Source organism: Thamnophis elegans, chromosome 2 (assembly GCF_009769535.1).
Source record: "Thamnophis elegans isolate rThaEle1 chromosome 2, rThaEle1.pri, whole genome shotgun sequence".
In the NCBI taxonomy this organism is placed as follows: Eukaryota; Metazoa; Chordata; class Lepidosauria; order Squamata; family Colubridae; genus Thamnophis; species Thamnophis elegans.
The window spans coordinates 27,602,053-27,618,960 of NC_045542.1; the positions used below are offsets into that span (position 1 = coordinate 27,602,053).

The following is a 16,908-nucleotide window of genomic DNA, read 5'->3' on the forward strand; positions in this document are numbered from 1 at the left end:
CTAAAGTTTAGGTTGTATAAAAGGGGTGGATCAACCTTGATATAAGATTATCTAATAAACCTGAACTTGCTCGGGTGACTTGTCCACCTGCAGGTCCAACTCCACTGAATTAAAACCAGGATATATATTAATGCTCCTCGGATTATTCTTAACAAGAGAGATGATGATGATGAAACAATATGGGATGTCTGTGTAATTAACAGGACAAAAAGCAAACAAAAGGCTGGATTGCAAAATAGCATTAGATGCACCAACATTTTTATAGAGTCTTTATGTAACCTTGATCACAATTTACATATAGAAAAGATTAAAAAGCCATGAAGCTTCCATGACCGTAAGAGCTCTGCAAGGTCTACGAACAACATTGACACCTATAGAAAGGGGCTTGAAACACTTCATCAGTTGCTTCTCACCATCTTTTTATCAAGAACAGCCTATTCCCTAAGCACCTAATAGATGCTGCACCATATACCTACTCTGTGAATGCACGCAGTCTCTGAAAGGAAGTGTGACCCTCTGTGGCCTGCATCATGTACTCTCTTGGCCATGGCTGTTTAAAATGGGACCTCAGATCCAAGAGACTTATTGGGAAAGCCAAAAGAAATCCTCTGAACCCTGAAATTCATGTTGACTCTGCATTAATGATAGTGCCTTCCTGTCTTAATACACCCACACTATCTTTCAGCCCATCTATATCCATATTCCAGGGAGCAGGCTTGGAGTGGTCCTCTTCTCAAGGGACGTTGGAAATGGTAGGGTTACGTGGATCAGAGAGACAACACACTTGAGAACACTGCAGCATCTGCCAAAGAAAGACAGCACAGTCCTGTGAATTATGGAGAAAGCATGATGAGCAAGGCTACACCTAAGAGAGGATTTAAAGTCACATTCCCAGGACCAGAAATCAGAATAAGGGCAAAAGGAAACCAAGGCCAAGGCGAACAGTTTTTGCTGGAAGATTGTAATAAGCTTAACATGCAGTTGTACAATGTCCCTTGGTCTCTGGAGGACAGGTTTCATACTCCCCAAAGCAGGCAGAATCGGTTTCTTTTGGAAGGAGGGGAAGGGAGGAGTTTACAGGGGAACCCTCCAAAGGAGAGGGCACTTATGGTATCTTGCTCCTTAAAGGTAAAGGTAAAAGATTCCCCTCGCACATATGTGTTAGTTGTTCCTGACTCTAGGGGGCAGTGCTCATCTCCGTTTCAAAGCCAAAGGCTTCTCACTGGTCATGTGACCGTCATGACACAACGCCAAAGGCGCACAGAACACTGTTACCTTCCCACCAAAGGGAGTCCCTATTTTTCTATTTGCATTTTTTACATGCTTTCGAACTGCTAGGTTGGCAGAAACTGGGACAAGTAATGGGAGCTCACTTCATTACGCGGCACTAGGGATTCGAACCACCGAACTGCTGACCTTTCTGATCGACAAGCTCAGCATCTTAGCCACTGAGCCACTGCTTCTTTGCTCCTTAAAGCCTCCCAAATTGGAAAGGAAGCAGACAACATGCAGCCTGCAGGCCATACTTTTTATACCCTTAAAAATTAAGGGCTTCCTGTCTGCATAAATGTAGCCTAAGAAGCCTTTCCAGGAAACAATACACCTTTTTATCTTTGTTGCAAAGGAACCTCTCTGTAAGACGTTAATTTCCAGCATCTTTTAAGCAAATTCTGCTATGCAGGTGAAATGAGGACTGGAGGCTTGGTCTTTCTATTTGAAGGCATAAACATGATCACGATCCATGTATTTAAATATTCTGAAAGTACACACTTTTATAGGTTCAAGTGGTGGGATTCTATTTTTTTACTACCGGTTCTGTGGGCGAGATTTGGTGGGCGTGGCATGGCTTGGTGGGCATGGCAGGGGAAGGATACTGCAAAATCCCATTTCCTCCCGATCAGCTGGGACTTGGGAGGCAGAGAATAGATGGGGGCGGGGGTGGTCAGAGGTGGTATTTACTGGTTCTACAAACTACTCAAAATTTCCACTACCAGTTCTCCAGAACTGGTCAGAACCTGCTGAAGACAACCTCTGGTTCAAAGGCAGGTATGAAGCCATTTATTTGCAGCTATCACACTTGAAACACAGCTAACAGAGGTATGCCAAAATGCACTCTCCTGCACGTGGTCACGAGCCTTTGTAAATCTTGTAGAATCTTTATACAGAACCACCGAAGTGAATCACTGAATTGTGAGGATCCTTGAAGCTCATCTATCTCAAGTCCATCTTTAGGGCAGGAATCTCCTAACGAAACGGAACCATCTCACTATGGAGGTCTAGACCATCCCATTGATTAAAAACTCTCATCATGAGGTATTTCCTCCTAATATTCAGCCAATATCTAATTTCTTTTAATTTTAGCTGGTTGGTTCTCATTCCAATCCCAATTTCAGCAAAGAAACAGGCTTATATTCTTTTGCACATTGCAGCATTAGCTGTCCACACATCTGCTTGCAAAGTCTCTTCTCCTATTGTGAAAAGGTGGCCTTCCTCCTTCCTTTCTTCTATATGGGACTTGATTTCCAGGTCATTTTATTTTAATTGCATTTGTAATAGTTATTAGTCACCCACCTTATTGTCTGATAACTCTGTGTGGCTTACAATTTATTATGTACTAGCTGATAATCCAGCATTCCCCATGTATATACAGTATTTATAGGGGGGAAGTGTCTAAGCCAAACATAATTTCTAATGTGGGATTTTCCCCCTTACCAGAGGGACCCCCCTTGTGGAGTACTGTGAAGCCATTACCATGACAACTCCACTGTGCTGTACAGTAGAAGCCATTTTACAGCAGCACAGTAGAAGCCATTTTAAGGCACAATAGGCCGTATCTTAACAGAACAGACACCCCAAGGGGTTTTAGGGGTGTCTTACCCCCCACAGTATTGTTTCCAGAGAGTAAGTCATCTGCGTACCAAATTTGGTAGAAATTGCTCGAGGCGTTCCAGAGTTATGCTGGAACATACACACATATGGCCATTTTTTATATGTATAGATTGCCTTTTATTCTGGTAGCCTTTCACTGCAGTTTCTCTATGAAATATTATTTTCCATAATCTGGTCATGTTTCCATTAATCCAGGCAAAGACTGGCCTGGCTTTTTAAGAGGCTGTAATAGTCTGTATTCCATTGATTGCTCACATTCAGCTGACACTTTCTCCCAATGCACTTTTGGCAAGCCTTATCTCCCCAGGTCCTTTATCAATGAACTTTGTTTTTTTCCTCCCAAGATTCAGAATCTTCCATTTATCTGAGGGTCACCAAACACTAATACTCAACAAGCCGAGCAGCAGAAACTTACTCTTGGGGCTGCTCTGGCCATCAGGTTCTGGGACCTTCCAGTCCATTTTTCTCCCTTTTTCATAGAGGCCCTTCAGCACCTTCCGGAACTCCTCAGGTTCCAAGCCTCCAGTGCTCAGTTCCATGTATTTCCGGTACAGCTGAAGTGCTGTTCGTGCATCTTCAATGCTGTCATGAGTCTCTCCTTGAATTTTCAGGTCTGAGCAAAAGAAAAAAGAGAGAGAAAATCCAACCAATAGCAAAAGTTGCCTTGCCTACTTCCTTTGGTTTCAAGAAAAGAGGAAATCTCTTTAGGCTTAGGTTAGCGGCAAAATTTATTTTTGTCAGGGTTGAAAATGAACTCAACTGTCAAGACTTTAACATGAAGCTAATCTGGAAGGCCTTCCCCTACTCCCGTCTCTACATCCCAATTGCAATGCAGGCTTTGAGAAACTGTAAAACTCATGAGGGCAGCCAGCCTTACTAGATAGGCTGGACCAGGAAATCAACTCCGCAGGAAGACATAAAACTACTTTTATTGCATTTGGACTTTAATACCAACCGTGCAAAGCTGGTTGTGCGGCCCCTCCTCCCCAGTTTTAAAAGTGCAGTGAATTAGGGAGGCCCCTGCCTGAGCAGTTTCCAAGTTGTTATCTCCTTATTCTGCATTTAAAGTTTCAGCTTCTTTTTCTGAGATATCAGTTCCTCCACATTTTCCTTAGTATCAGTATCTTCCTGAGAACTGTACCTGAGGAATTATTTAGCAACTGTTATTGTTCTTTCATGCACGGTGGTGTGGCTGACTGGAAGAGGGGCACAGCTTAACACTGCCCACAGGATGATTGTACTGACCCAAAAAATACCAGGCAAGGAAGCGCAGGGAGATCATCCTCTTCCTGGGCATGTGGAACAAATACACGGTGTCGATTACTTGATCTCTGGGAACCTGTAAGAGGCAGGTATAGCCCTATTAGCATACAACAGCATGATCATTCTTTGAAGAGATCTCAGTCTACAAGATCTTCTTAACCTTAGATCAAAACTAGACTTGGTCTAAGGTCCACCTTGCTCCAGTAGCGATCAGAACTAAATCTGGTAATTAATATAACTGAAAGCAAATTAGTTGAATGTCTTCGATTACTCCTGATGTATTTAATAATTTTTGCTTTCCATATTAAAAAGTAGAGTCTGATAGCAATTTCTGGGTGGTTTCAGGAGCTGACCCGGGCAGAAGCTTCTCCAGCTCTCAGAAGAAACTTCTTATCCAGTTGCCTCTTGAAAAAGCGCTTTTGGGAGAGGAAGGCGCTACTGCAATGCGCTCTACATGGGGCAGCCCTTGAAGAGCATTCAGAGACTTCAACTGGTCCAGAACGCGGGCCGCGCAAGCGATGGTGGGTGTACCCTGATACACCCACGTTACACCTATCCTTCGCGAGCTGCACTGGCTTCCAATCGGTCTCCGGATGCGTTTCAAGGTGCTAGTTATTACTTATAAAGCCCTTCATGGTATTGGACCTGGGTACTTGAGAGACCGTCTGCTGCCAATTACCTCCCAAAGACCCATTAGATCGCACAGGGCGGCCTCTTCCGGGTTCCATCCACCAGCCAATGCCATCTGGCTACGACCCGGGGGAGGGCCTTCTCTGTTGCAGCTCCGGCCCTTTGGAATGAACTCCCCGCGGAGATTCAGACCCTCACCTCTCTCCCTGCTTTCCGAAAAGCCGTTTAAAACCTGGCTGTGTCGGCAGGCCTGGGGTTGATGAGCTCCCCTCCCCTCTCGACAGGTGTGGTTGTTGGTCATTTTAAATGTCTATTTGTACTTGTATGTTTCCCCTTCCCGTTTAAGTTGTTCGCCGCCCTGAGTCCCTTTTAGGGAATAGGGCGGCATATAAATAAAATAAAACTTAAACTTAAGGAAGCTAAGAAACTTCAAAGGCTGTGAAATGAGACGGGTCTGCAAACAATGACTGCAGATTCCTCAGTGACTTCAACAGTGATGTAGCTTCTGATGTAGTTGAAGAGTTCTTAAAAATTCAGAAATGCCTCTGCCTTGAAAAGTAGCCCATGTTGAATTGTATAGTTGACAAACTGCTAATGTTGTATTATGTCATAAAATACTTTTATGATAATTTTTATCATAAAATGTTTTATAAAATTTGCCATATTTCAATTCCAGAGGCATCATGAGTCCTGGACTTTGGACACAATCTCGAAATTAGACCATGTGGGGTACCTTGCTTCAGAAGGTTTTACCCTGTGATGTACTGTTTTGCCTAGTTAAAAATTACAGACACAAAAGTACTAGTAAGATCCTAGCCTTGCTCTCTTCTCCCTCTGTGTGCTGTCTTCTCTCTCACACATGCATTCCACTGCAACCCTTTTACACATGAGGATGATCGCACTGATCATCCTATCTGGTGAATCCCCAAGCACTGGGCGGGCCTGAGAAGCCAACTCACTGGGGTCATCTCTTACTCTACTACAGGAAATGCTGTAAATATTTCCCCACCCCCACCCCAGAAGTGCAGAAAACCCCATTTCTTTCCAGTGGATCTTGGCCCAAGTTGTGCGATTTCCAACCTACATCTCCTGTTATTGTTTCATGGTTTTTACATTGGCTGTCAATGTTGAATTGTGTTGTTGTTTTATTGTTTAACTGTTGTGGGCTTCCAGGGCTGCCGTGGTAGGATGGGTTAGGGTTAGGGTAAATTAAACAAATAATTCCAGATACAAGATAAGTGGCTATGTGGAATGCCTACAGAATTTCAGAACTGGAAAAACAATTTTGAGTCAGGGAATCTAAATTAAGGTATTAAGTCATTCACAATCAGGAGGTTGTGAGTTCAAGCCTAGGTAGAGGCAGATATAGGGTCTCCTGCTTGGGCAGGCGGTTGGACTAGATGACCTGCAAGGTCCCTTCCAATTCTGTTAACTTGTTAATACACATATCACTTGTGTTCGGTTACATCTCTGTTACTATACCTTCTTTACACATGCTCTATTCTCACTCACTATAAGCAGTTAACGAGAGAGAGGGAGGGAGGGAGGGAGGGAGGGAGAGGGAGAGGGAGAGGGAGAGGGAGAGGGAGAGGGAGAGAGAGAGAGAGAGAGAGAAGAGAGAGAGGAGAGACGAGAGAGAGAGAGAGAGAGAGTGTGTGTAGTTAGTTAGTTAGTTATAAGGAGACAGTCACCATGATATTGATAACCCGGAAGTCTTTTTGCAATCCATGGCCCACAAACTTGACTCCAACATCTATGAGGAAGCGTAGCTTTAAATAGGTGGATTGAGGGTTGTGAGATGTTTGGATGAATTTTGGCATCCAGATCTCCTGGCTTGATTCCCGAATACTGAGTAAGATAATCCACCACCTACAAGAACACATAAAATGGAATCATGATGTATTGAAGGGTCTTCCTGTCCCTTCTCATCTTCCAGGTCACTGGGTGGATCTACTTCCATTCAAGAACATACATTACCTGATAGGAAAAAGGAAGACAAATTCTGAATATGCTAGAAAATGAATAATAAAAAACAAAGCAAAATGGAAATAACAAGCTTCAGCTCACCATAGCAAGACTAAGTGATTTTGGGTGTTAGGCAGTGGTGGGATTCAATTTTTTTTTCTACCAGTTCTGTGGGTGTGGCTTGGTGGGCGTTGCAGGGGAAGGATACTGTAAATCTCCATTCCCTACCCACTCGAGGGGAAGGATGCTTTAAATTCTCCATTCCTTCTCCACTCAGGGAAGGTTACTGCAAAATCCCCATTTCCTCCCGATCATCTAGGACTCGGGAGGCAGAAAATAGATGGGGAGGGGCCCAGTCAGAGGTGGTATTTACCAGTTTTCCGAACTGCTCAAAATTTCCACTACTAGTTCTTCAGAGCTGGTAAGAGCCTTCTGAATACCCTATCTGGTGTTAGGGGTTCCTGGTTCTTGAGACTTTCCACTTTTTGTTTTAGGTGGGGTTGTGCTACCCAAAAGGAACCTGGTGCAATTTGGGGGTGGTCTTCACAGCTCCTGTTCAAGGAACAAGTGAAAGCCATCCCCCTAAAGGCCTTTGCACAACTATGTGTTGTGTGCTGGTCCTGGACCAGGAAGCCCTGCTTGGGGTCTCACATACTCTTTGTCAGGCACTGCTCTGTGGGCTGCACTGGTCGCCAGTCTGCTTCCAGGTGCAATTCAAGATGCTGGTGATGACCTAAAAAGCCCTTCATGGCACAGAACCAGGTTATTTGAGGTATCGTCTCTCTACAGGCAGGTCCCATCACGTTTTTTTCTGTCCTGGCTCCTTCTCTGTGGAACATCCTTCTCCAGAGCTCAGATTGTCCCTGTTCACTTTTTGCATGGTCTTAAAAACACGGAATATGTTTTTGAAGTTGCGTACCTGTTCTTGTGTGGAAATGTAATCATCAATGAAAGGAACGCCCTCATTGGGACCCTGTCCCCGGACACACGTGATCCTGGCCACTGACATCTGACTAGGTTTGATCGTGGATTTGGTCCCGTCACTGCGGAGCTCAGCTTCCTCCTATTGCAGATGATGAAAGGGTGAATATATACTGCCTGTGATCGAAAGGCTGTATCTTAGATCCAGAAATCTTGTCTCTTCTCCTAATGTGTGTATGTTCTGACCTAGGCTTCCCCAAAAAGCACGAGGCAGAGTCCTGGTCCTGACAAAACTGCTTTTATTAAATGAATATGAATTCCTCTTATTCACATTCAGCAAAGGCCTGGCAAACTGTCTTTCAAAGGAATATTTATGACTACAGACCTTATCTGTCTGGAAAGCTGCCATGTAAATGTTTTCCAAATGAGGTGCTGTGCAAGGAAAGACTGGGCACAGAGTCTCTGAGATTCACGGACAGATCTTCACACTCCTGAAATGAATCTAATGAACGAACAAATGAATTGTTTCTTGCAAAAGCCCACTCCCCTTTCGCTCCTCTTTTATTTCCTATGGGATCACCTTCCACCTGTGACTTACTCCCAAGTCTACCCTGATTTCTGAATTGCTCTTTTCTTCTGGCAGCTCTGTGCATGCGCACACTGGGAACAAGCTCTAGCTGTTCCTCTGCCCACTGCAGCCTAGCTCCCTAGGCACCTGAGTTACTGCCCGAAAGCCTCGGTCCCCTCTCTGTCTCTACGCAGAGCCTTCATTAGAGCTTCCCCCAGCCTCCAGGACTGGCCCATGCTCCTCCCCAACCTCCTCACTGTCCGACTCTGCTGCCAGCTCTGCTGGCCGCTGGTGAGCCACAACATGTGATGCCTACCTATTGAGGGTCACAAACTCAGCATCCAATCCCACCAAGTCTCCAACCTGTGGCATTTCGCTCAGCATGAGGGGGATGAAAGTGGCGTGACATTTGCGCTGTTTGCGAGCAAGGGAAGCCTCAGCAAGCAACACGCTGGCTTCAATCGGGTTCTTGACTTGAAAAAGAAAATGAAATTTGATGACAGTTGACTCACTCAGAGATTACATTCGGTTTTACAGAAAGACTAAACAGAAAGGGAATCCATCATGATCAGGGGATGCCCCAAAGAAAACCTCAAGAGCATAATTTCTTCCTTCCTACAAAAGATACTATTTTCTAAGAATTAGTTGATCGTTCAAACCTAATGGGCCTAAAACCCTTAAAAGAAAACCTCTAGTGTCATAGGACTGACTTCTCTAGAAGAATTGAACAACAGAATTTAAAACAAGGATTTTTATTTTAGGAAGACAGATCCATAACATGGGCAACTCAATCCTGAAGTTGGTCACATCAGTTGACACAGTTCTAGAAACATGCCAAATAGATTTCTGAGGGCACATAGAGTGCAGTTTCAGGAATCCACAATGTCCATACACAGCCAATTTAATTCAAAATACATTAAACTTAAGATGGGAGAACATCCACTGCAGCTGCTTCTCAAAAGTGACCAGCCATCTTAAAGTAAATATCTGGACATGCTGTTTTCTGTGGAAAAACAGCTGTACGACTGCTTCAGCATTCATTTAAACACCCTCCAACAATTTCTATTTCACCAGCACAACAAAAGTGTTTTGGCTAGCAATGTTTTTATCCTTGATGCGACCTTGTTGTCTATGCTGATGGGCCTTTTCATCTCATGATGATCGCTCAGTTTGTTTCACTTCCTCTTGAGATCACCGCACTTTCCTTGCAAACAATATTATTTTGTTTGTCTCAATCTTTGTGGTGTTAACTTATGACCACCTCTCAAAAATTCCATCCTCACACTCACCCACTGTGAAGGAGGGCAAGGCTATTTCTCCTCCCGACTGTACAACGCTATTATATGATGCTTCTCTCGCTGGAATTTCCATTTGGCCCTGCCGTAAAGGCAATTAAGGAAAAGATCAAGGAGTGGTGTGCCCAGTGTAAGGAAGGCTGAAAGTGAGGTAATTGGGGTTGTTCAACATGAGAACACAGCTCACTCCAAGCAAGATAGAAACCTCCCCCACCCACCGACCCCGCCCTTCCTAGGGCCCTGAAGATTTCATGGCATTGCTGACTATGTACAAATAGGTCCCCTGAAAAAGAATCAAGTGAGGATATAAAGAAAAATTAACTGTCTGAAGGCTAAGCTAGTCATATACAATAGACTCCCTTATGCCCCAGGCTTGAAATTTTGGACTATGGCAACCTTGAACTACATCGCCTACGGTCTGACCTAAGCGCAGTACACAAATTGTCTGCTACAACATCCTACCTGTCAACGACTACTCCAGCTTCAACCTCAATAATACATGGGCAACAATAGATACAAACTCAAGGTAAACTGCTCCAAACTCGATTGCAGAAAATAGAACTTCAGCAACAGAGTGGTCCAATGCCTGGAATGCTCTACCTGACTTTGTTGTTACATCCTCAAACCCCCAAAACTTCAACCTAAACTGTCTACTGTGGACCTCATCCCATTCCTAAGAGGTCTGCAAGGGGGCGTGCATAAGCGCACCAGTGTGCCTACCGTCCTTGTCCTACTGTCCCCATTTTATTCTCCTTTCTTGTGTTCATGTCCATGGTTTATACATACCTGTTTTCTCATACATGTTTAACCATCTAAGTAATAAACCAATAAATTAAAATATACCCCACTTGTTTAAATGAGCAGAGCATCTTTGTGTGGAAGCAGGAAGGAAACTCATGTGCCTTACTTGATAAGGAGATTTCACTGGGCAATGTAAGGCAGGCAGGACCCTCTGCCATTCCAATTGGTAGTCTATGTGCCAACTAAGCCCCATGGCTTGATTAATGTCTGGCTTTTCAAACTGAGTATCATGTCAAGCGAATTATCCATTTGGGGTATTGTTATTATTATTCAGTTGTATGGAAGCAATTTTCAAGCAGAACGAGAGGGGCCCAGAGAAACAAGCTTAAATTAAATCGTAGTTATGCTTTTGCTTATTCTGGACAAACAAAGCTTCTTTTCTACACCTAATTGCACCTAATCAGTATTTAAAATGTGTGTTTTTTAAAAAACATATTATTTGGCCTCAATATGCTCACTAACCACTGTAGCTTACTGGGATCTATGAACTGGGTTCATGGTGGAATGACATACAATTGAATCACACTCTATTCCTATTATACAACCTTCAAAGCCACTTGATCAATAATATCTCTATGTATGTATGTATGTATGTATGTATGTATGTAGTATGTATGTATACATACATACATACATATATATATATATATATACACACATACATATATATATATATATATATATATATATATACACATACTATATATTATCACATACATATATATATATATATATATATATACACATACATATATATATATATACATACATATATATATAGTGTGTGTGTGTGGTGTGTGGTGTGGTGTGTGTGTGTGTATTGGTCTTGTTGTATTCGGGTCTTTTCCTGTGTAAGATTGAGATTGTCTTGGGCAACGTTTCGGCGAGGTCTCACTCACCATCTTCAGGCTGGGTTTTGGGCTTAAAGTGTGATCGGAGCTGCCGTCTTTCTATAATCTTGGTGGGGGTATCCGGGAGTGCTGTCTTTGTTTCAGTAAGTGGAATGATTGGTTGTGTGGTTGTATCATGATTCATAGATTGGTGCTGATTGGTGCTGGCTGTGTGTCTATTGTTGTTTCGTGTTGTAACGGCTTGGGTGGTGCTCGTTGTTGACTAGGGCTGGTTTCCAGATGTCTGGTAGGCGGAGGCATTGTCACCATTTATTCATGTTATGGGGGTGTTTCTCTATTTCAATAGCTTACACCACACACACCACACACACACACACACACACACACACCCCTAGATATAACGGGACTAGATGCTGGAGTTCCTGAACAAAGATTTCAGTACAGGCTGTCCTCAACCTATGACTGGTTGTTTAGCAATAGATCAAATTTATGACGGACCTCCCTGGGGTGCCTATGACCTAGTTCCAAAGTTACAAAAAACATTCTCCCCCTCTCCCATCAGACGACTGCATTTTGCGGTCTCGGCAAACTGGCCCACATTATGGCTGTTTGCAGCATCCCCACAGTCATGTCACTGCATTTTATGACATTTTTGCTGGCTTGACTTCTGATTTTCAGCAAAAGTGGCCGACAGTGAACAACTGGTTTGCTTTACAACCTTGCAAAAAAAAAAAAAAAAAAATTGGCTTGGTCCATGTAAGTGGCCTGTTTTACAACCACTATTTAGGACCACAATGGGCAGGCTCTGTTATAGTCATACATTGAGGAGCACCACTATGTCATTACAATGTTATAATAAGACAATCAACTAGTGCTTGTTTAGTTTTTCCTGCAGTCATCCTCCTTATATACATATACTGTATAGGACGTTATAATTCCTGTCCTAATATTACTGGATACCTGGCTTGTAAGAGACTAAAGGTTATCATCATGACTAAACCTGGCAGTCAGGTTTTAAGAAGCGGCAGCTCTTAATTTCTTGCTACTTTTGTAAATGCGTTTGTACATGCACGCACACTCACTGTGCAAATTGTACTTGGAGTGGAGGTTCCTCCGCACATAATAAAGGATCCCAGGCACTTTCCAGGTCATGTCAAATTGTACAGCCTCACACTGTAAATCCAAAGGCAGACAGGAAAAATCAGGTAGACAGAAGTAGGAGAACAGACAGATCAGAAATGAGTTCTGGAAGCTGTCTGGAGCCATTTTTAATTAAAATGGGAAATGTGGGTGGGGAGGGGGAATAATCCAAAAGAAGAAATTTTGACTTAGAATTGTGCCTGTCTGTGCTGACTAAATTTCTTTAGACTTGAAAGCAGAATGTTAAGGAAGTTTCAGCATGGATGCAAGTTGTGACTTGGATAAATCAATACTCACATTTGTTTATCCATGGCAACAGTTCAGGGCAACCCTGGCTAGGTTGTAAATTCTAAGATCCTAAAAAGAAGATCTCAAATTTCTCAGTGGGGGCATAGCACAGCATCTTGGTGCGTATTTCTTGGCACAAGGCATATACATACTAAAACTGTGTCTTATAAATATGTTCTGTAGTAACATTAAAGGTAAAGGTTCCCTTCATACATACGTGCTAGTTGTTCCCGACTCTAGGGGCAGTGCTCATCTCCGTTTCAAAGCCAAAGAGCCAAAGCTGTCCAATGACGTCTCTGTGGTCATGTGGCCAGCATGACTAAAGCTGAAGGTGCACAGAATGCTTTTACCTTCCCACCAAAGGTGATTCCTATTTTTCTACTTGTTTTTTACATGCTTTCGAACTACTAGGCTGGCAGAAGCTGGGACAAGTAACGAGAGCTCACTCTGTTACGCAGCGCTAGGGATTCGAACTGCCGAACTTTCTAATCAACAAGCTCAGCATCTTAGCCACTGAGCCACCGTGTCCCATAGTAACATTACATGTCTCCAAATAAATAAATAAACTGTTTTATGTCCACTTGACTATAAAAGACATTCACCTACTGCCTTTAATGTACAACTTAATATTGTTTGCAAGAAAAAAAGTAACATAGGATATGAGGCATCACCTAGGCCATTTAATAAAACAGAGATTCACAGAAGCTTTAAAACAAATCAATTCTCATTAACATGGAAATATGTCTTGAAACACTTCAATCCATATAAGACTACTTTGTAAAGGTATGCTTTCAAATTATTCAGTTCTGATTTCTATTTTATGTCAAAGCACTCTATAAAATCCATGCTTTCTAATTTAAAAAAAGCATGGAAAGTGAATAACTGCATACTAAATATTCACTTCTACTTCTGTTGTATGTAAGAAAGCAAGAGAACAGAATATAAATTATCATTGTATCCTTACCTTATCCACAGGTTCAATTAGAAAGTCATTAAAAAGATACCACTGCTGGTGTGACCCCCTTAAAAAAAAAGAAAGTTATGTGTTAAATACACAGATGTTCAATCAGTGAACATCTTACAATCAGATGTATTGCAATCATATCTTACAATCAGGTGCAATTTTTTTTTTAGTATAGGTACATTTAACCATCACCACCCTTTCCATATAATAAGAAGTGACAGTTATAGAGCAACTAGAAAGACCAAGACGCTGTGCTTTTTATTAAAAGTCTCACCTCCTTTCTTTGATGGTAGGTCTCTCCAACTTTGATATGCCCCAAGGCTGCCCCCGGTCCGGGAATCTAGAATATGTACAACTGTTGCCATGAGGTCATAGACGTATGTAGATTCTTGATCCTCCAACATGCCCATCTGCCACAAGGAAGACAGTTCCAGAAGTGAGCTAGTTTGCTCTGTGGCTGTAGCATAGTTCTACATGGGTGTGCGTCACTACATTTTCCCCAAACGAAGAGGAAAAGTGAACTATTTTTAGTACTCCTGAAGCCATCCCCCTGGATAGTTCAATCCCAATATGATTGCTTGTCTTTCCAGAACTTTGGATCCCATGTCAGTGTAACAGAACAAAGCCTGGAGCCTAACTTGTCTTAGTCGTTCATTTATCCTTCATCGTGTTCCCTCCTGTTTCATGAACTGACGTAAACAATTTAACCTGAATGCAGATAAATATATAGGTAGTCTCCGACATACAACAGTTCACTCAGTGACCAATTAAAATTATAACGGCACTGGAAAAAAGGGACTTATGACCATTTTCCACACAACTGTTGCAGCATTCCCATGGTCACATGATCCAAATTTAGAGGTTTGGCAACTGATTCATATTTATATTTCATATTTTGCCACCTTCTGACAAGCAAAGCCAATGGGGAAGTCAGATTCACTTAGCAATGATGTTCCTCATTTAACAATTGCAATGATTCACTTAACTGGCAACTATGGCAAGAAAGGTTGTAAAATGAGATAAAACTCATTTAACAACCCTTAGCAACATAAACTTTGGGCTCAACTGTGGTCATTAAGTTGAGGACTACCAGTACACGTGAGAAGCTTGGCGGCTGGTGGTTCCCCAGCGTACCTCTGCTTCATGTTTCCATTTGCCTGGGCTTATCCAGCCTTCCATCAATCACCAGTACTACGGCTGTAATATAGTTCAACCACTAGCAAACAGATGGGGGCCAGCTTAATTGTCCCTGCAACCTTTATTTCTGATACCTCTTGCTCTTCAAAATAATTTTGTACTGAATATATAATTATTGTCTTTAATTTATACTAGGAGAGTAGAGAGCTGCCTGCAGTCCTCTCTGCATTTTCCAGGGAATAAGCCCCATTGCAGTGAGTGGGAACCACTTCTCAGCACACAGAGCTGGCTTGGATTGTATAGTATGACAGGAACAGACTGGACAAAAATAGCAGCACTAGCACTTTTATACCGCTTCACAGTGCTTTTACAGGCCTTTCTAAGCAATTTACAGAGTCAGCATATTGCCCCCAACTATCTGGGTCCTCATTTTACCCACCTTGGAAGGACAGAAGACTGACAGCAATCAGCAGAATTAGCCTGCAATACTGCATTCTAATCACTGCGCCATGACAGCTCATTAGGATTTACTGGTAATTTTTATGAGGATTTACAATAGATTGGTAAATTTAACCCAGATGGATTGCCTATTGCAACTAATGATATTTCTCCATAAAACTGGGTTGCTTTAGGAAGACTCTTTCAGGGAAAATCAAATACAAATTATTGTGTATAAATTCTCAAGCTGAACTCGAATTCCTGGGTAGAGCCCGCATTCAAAGGTATCCTATCATTAGTTTTATATCTTTGAAAGTTCCTGGAGCCACTGTTTTCCATCTTGCTCTGGGATAGATGGAAGAAAGGATGCATCAATCCTGAAGTTTGCTTATTACCACCTTAATAATGTAAGAGATAGGAACAGAATAATAGAGTTGGAAGGGATTTTAGAGGCCTTCTAGTCCAATCCCCTGCTGACAAATGCGCGCACGACAAATGCGCGCCGATAAAACCGCGGCGAGAAAACTGCGATGTCAAAATCGCGCCCACAACAGCGCACCCACAGCGCGCCGACAAAAGCGTGCCATCAACAAACAATGCAAAAACAACATAATAACCCTATCCCTAACCCTAACCTTAACTGTAATCACGCTTTTGTCGGCACGCTGTTGTTGGCGCGCTGTTGTGGGCGCGATTTCAACATCACGGTTTTCTCGCCGCGGTTTCGTCGGCGTGCTTTTGTCAGGCGCGCATTTGTCGAGTCACGGGAGACACTATACCATTTCTAACAAATGGCAGTCCAATCTTTTCTAAAAACCCTCCAGTATTGGAGCACCCACAACTTCTGGAGGCAAGTCATTTCATGATTTAATTGTTCTAATTGTCATGAAATTTCTCCTTATTTCTAGGTTGCTTCTCTCCTTGATTCGTTTCCATTCATGGCTTCTAGTTTTGTTTTCAGGTGCTTTGGAAAAGAGGTTGACTCCCCCTTCTTTGTAGCAGCCCCTCAAATATTGGAACACTGCTATCATGCGACCACTAGTCCTTCTTTTCACTAGATTAGACTTACCCAATTCCTGCAACTGTTCTTCATGTTTTAGCCTCCATTGCCCTAATCATCTTTGTTGCTCTACTCTGCATTTTTTTTCTAGAATCTCAACATCTTTTTTAAAAATGTGGTGACCAAACCTGGATGCAAACTAGATAACCCAAGCACTTCTTTTTGGCTCAATTGCCATTTCTCCAACATAGATCCAAATAGCTCCAATTACCATGTGGGAAGAAGCGTTACAGGCTTTTATTTGCAAGCTGCATTGGTATCTTCATGGTGGAATAAAAAATATAATCTGAACTTGGTTTTTCCTGATGAGTTATTTCTCTACAACACAGGTGTCAAACTCGCATCATCATGTGACATATCACAACTTACCTCCCCCTTTGCTAAACCAGGCATGGGTGTGGCCACTGCATGACGCATCCGGCCCGTGGCTACAAATTTGACAGCCCTACTCTACCCTTACGAGCTTTGCAGCTTAAAAAAGCAACAAAGAAAGCAAAACTTGTTCTCAGCTGCTGAGGCTTTTGAAAATTAATACTTAAATTGTTTCTGGGATGATTTAAGCCTTCCCTCTTAAAGTGGGCAATGGTCCAATGCAACACAATCACTTGGCTGGGCAGCATTCACAAGAACTAGGATACCGAGAAAACATTGCATATTTGAGGAAAGTATTCTAAGGAAGTACTTTCTTGTAAACAAAA

General features: G+C 42.5%; 1 pseudogene; it reads right to left on the bottom strand.

The window, feature by feature from the left end:
• Positions 1-236: 236 nt before the first annotated feature.
• Positions 237-14,720, bottom strand: LOC116504475 (annotated as a pseudogene).
• Positions 14,721-16,908: the final 2,188 nt, after the last annotated feature.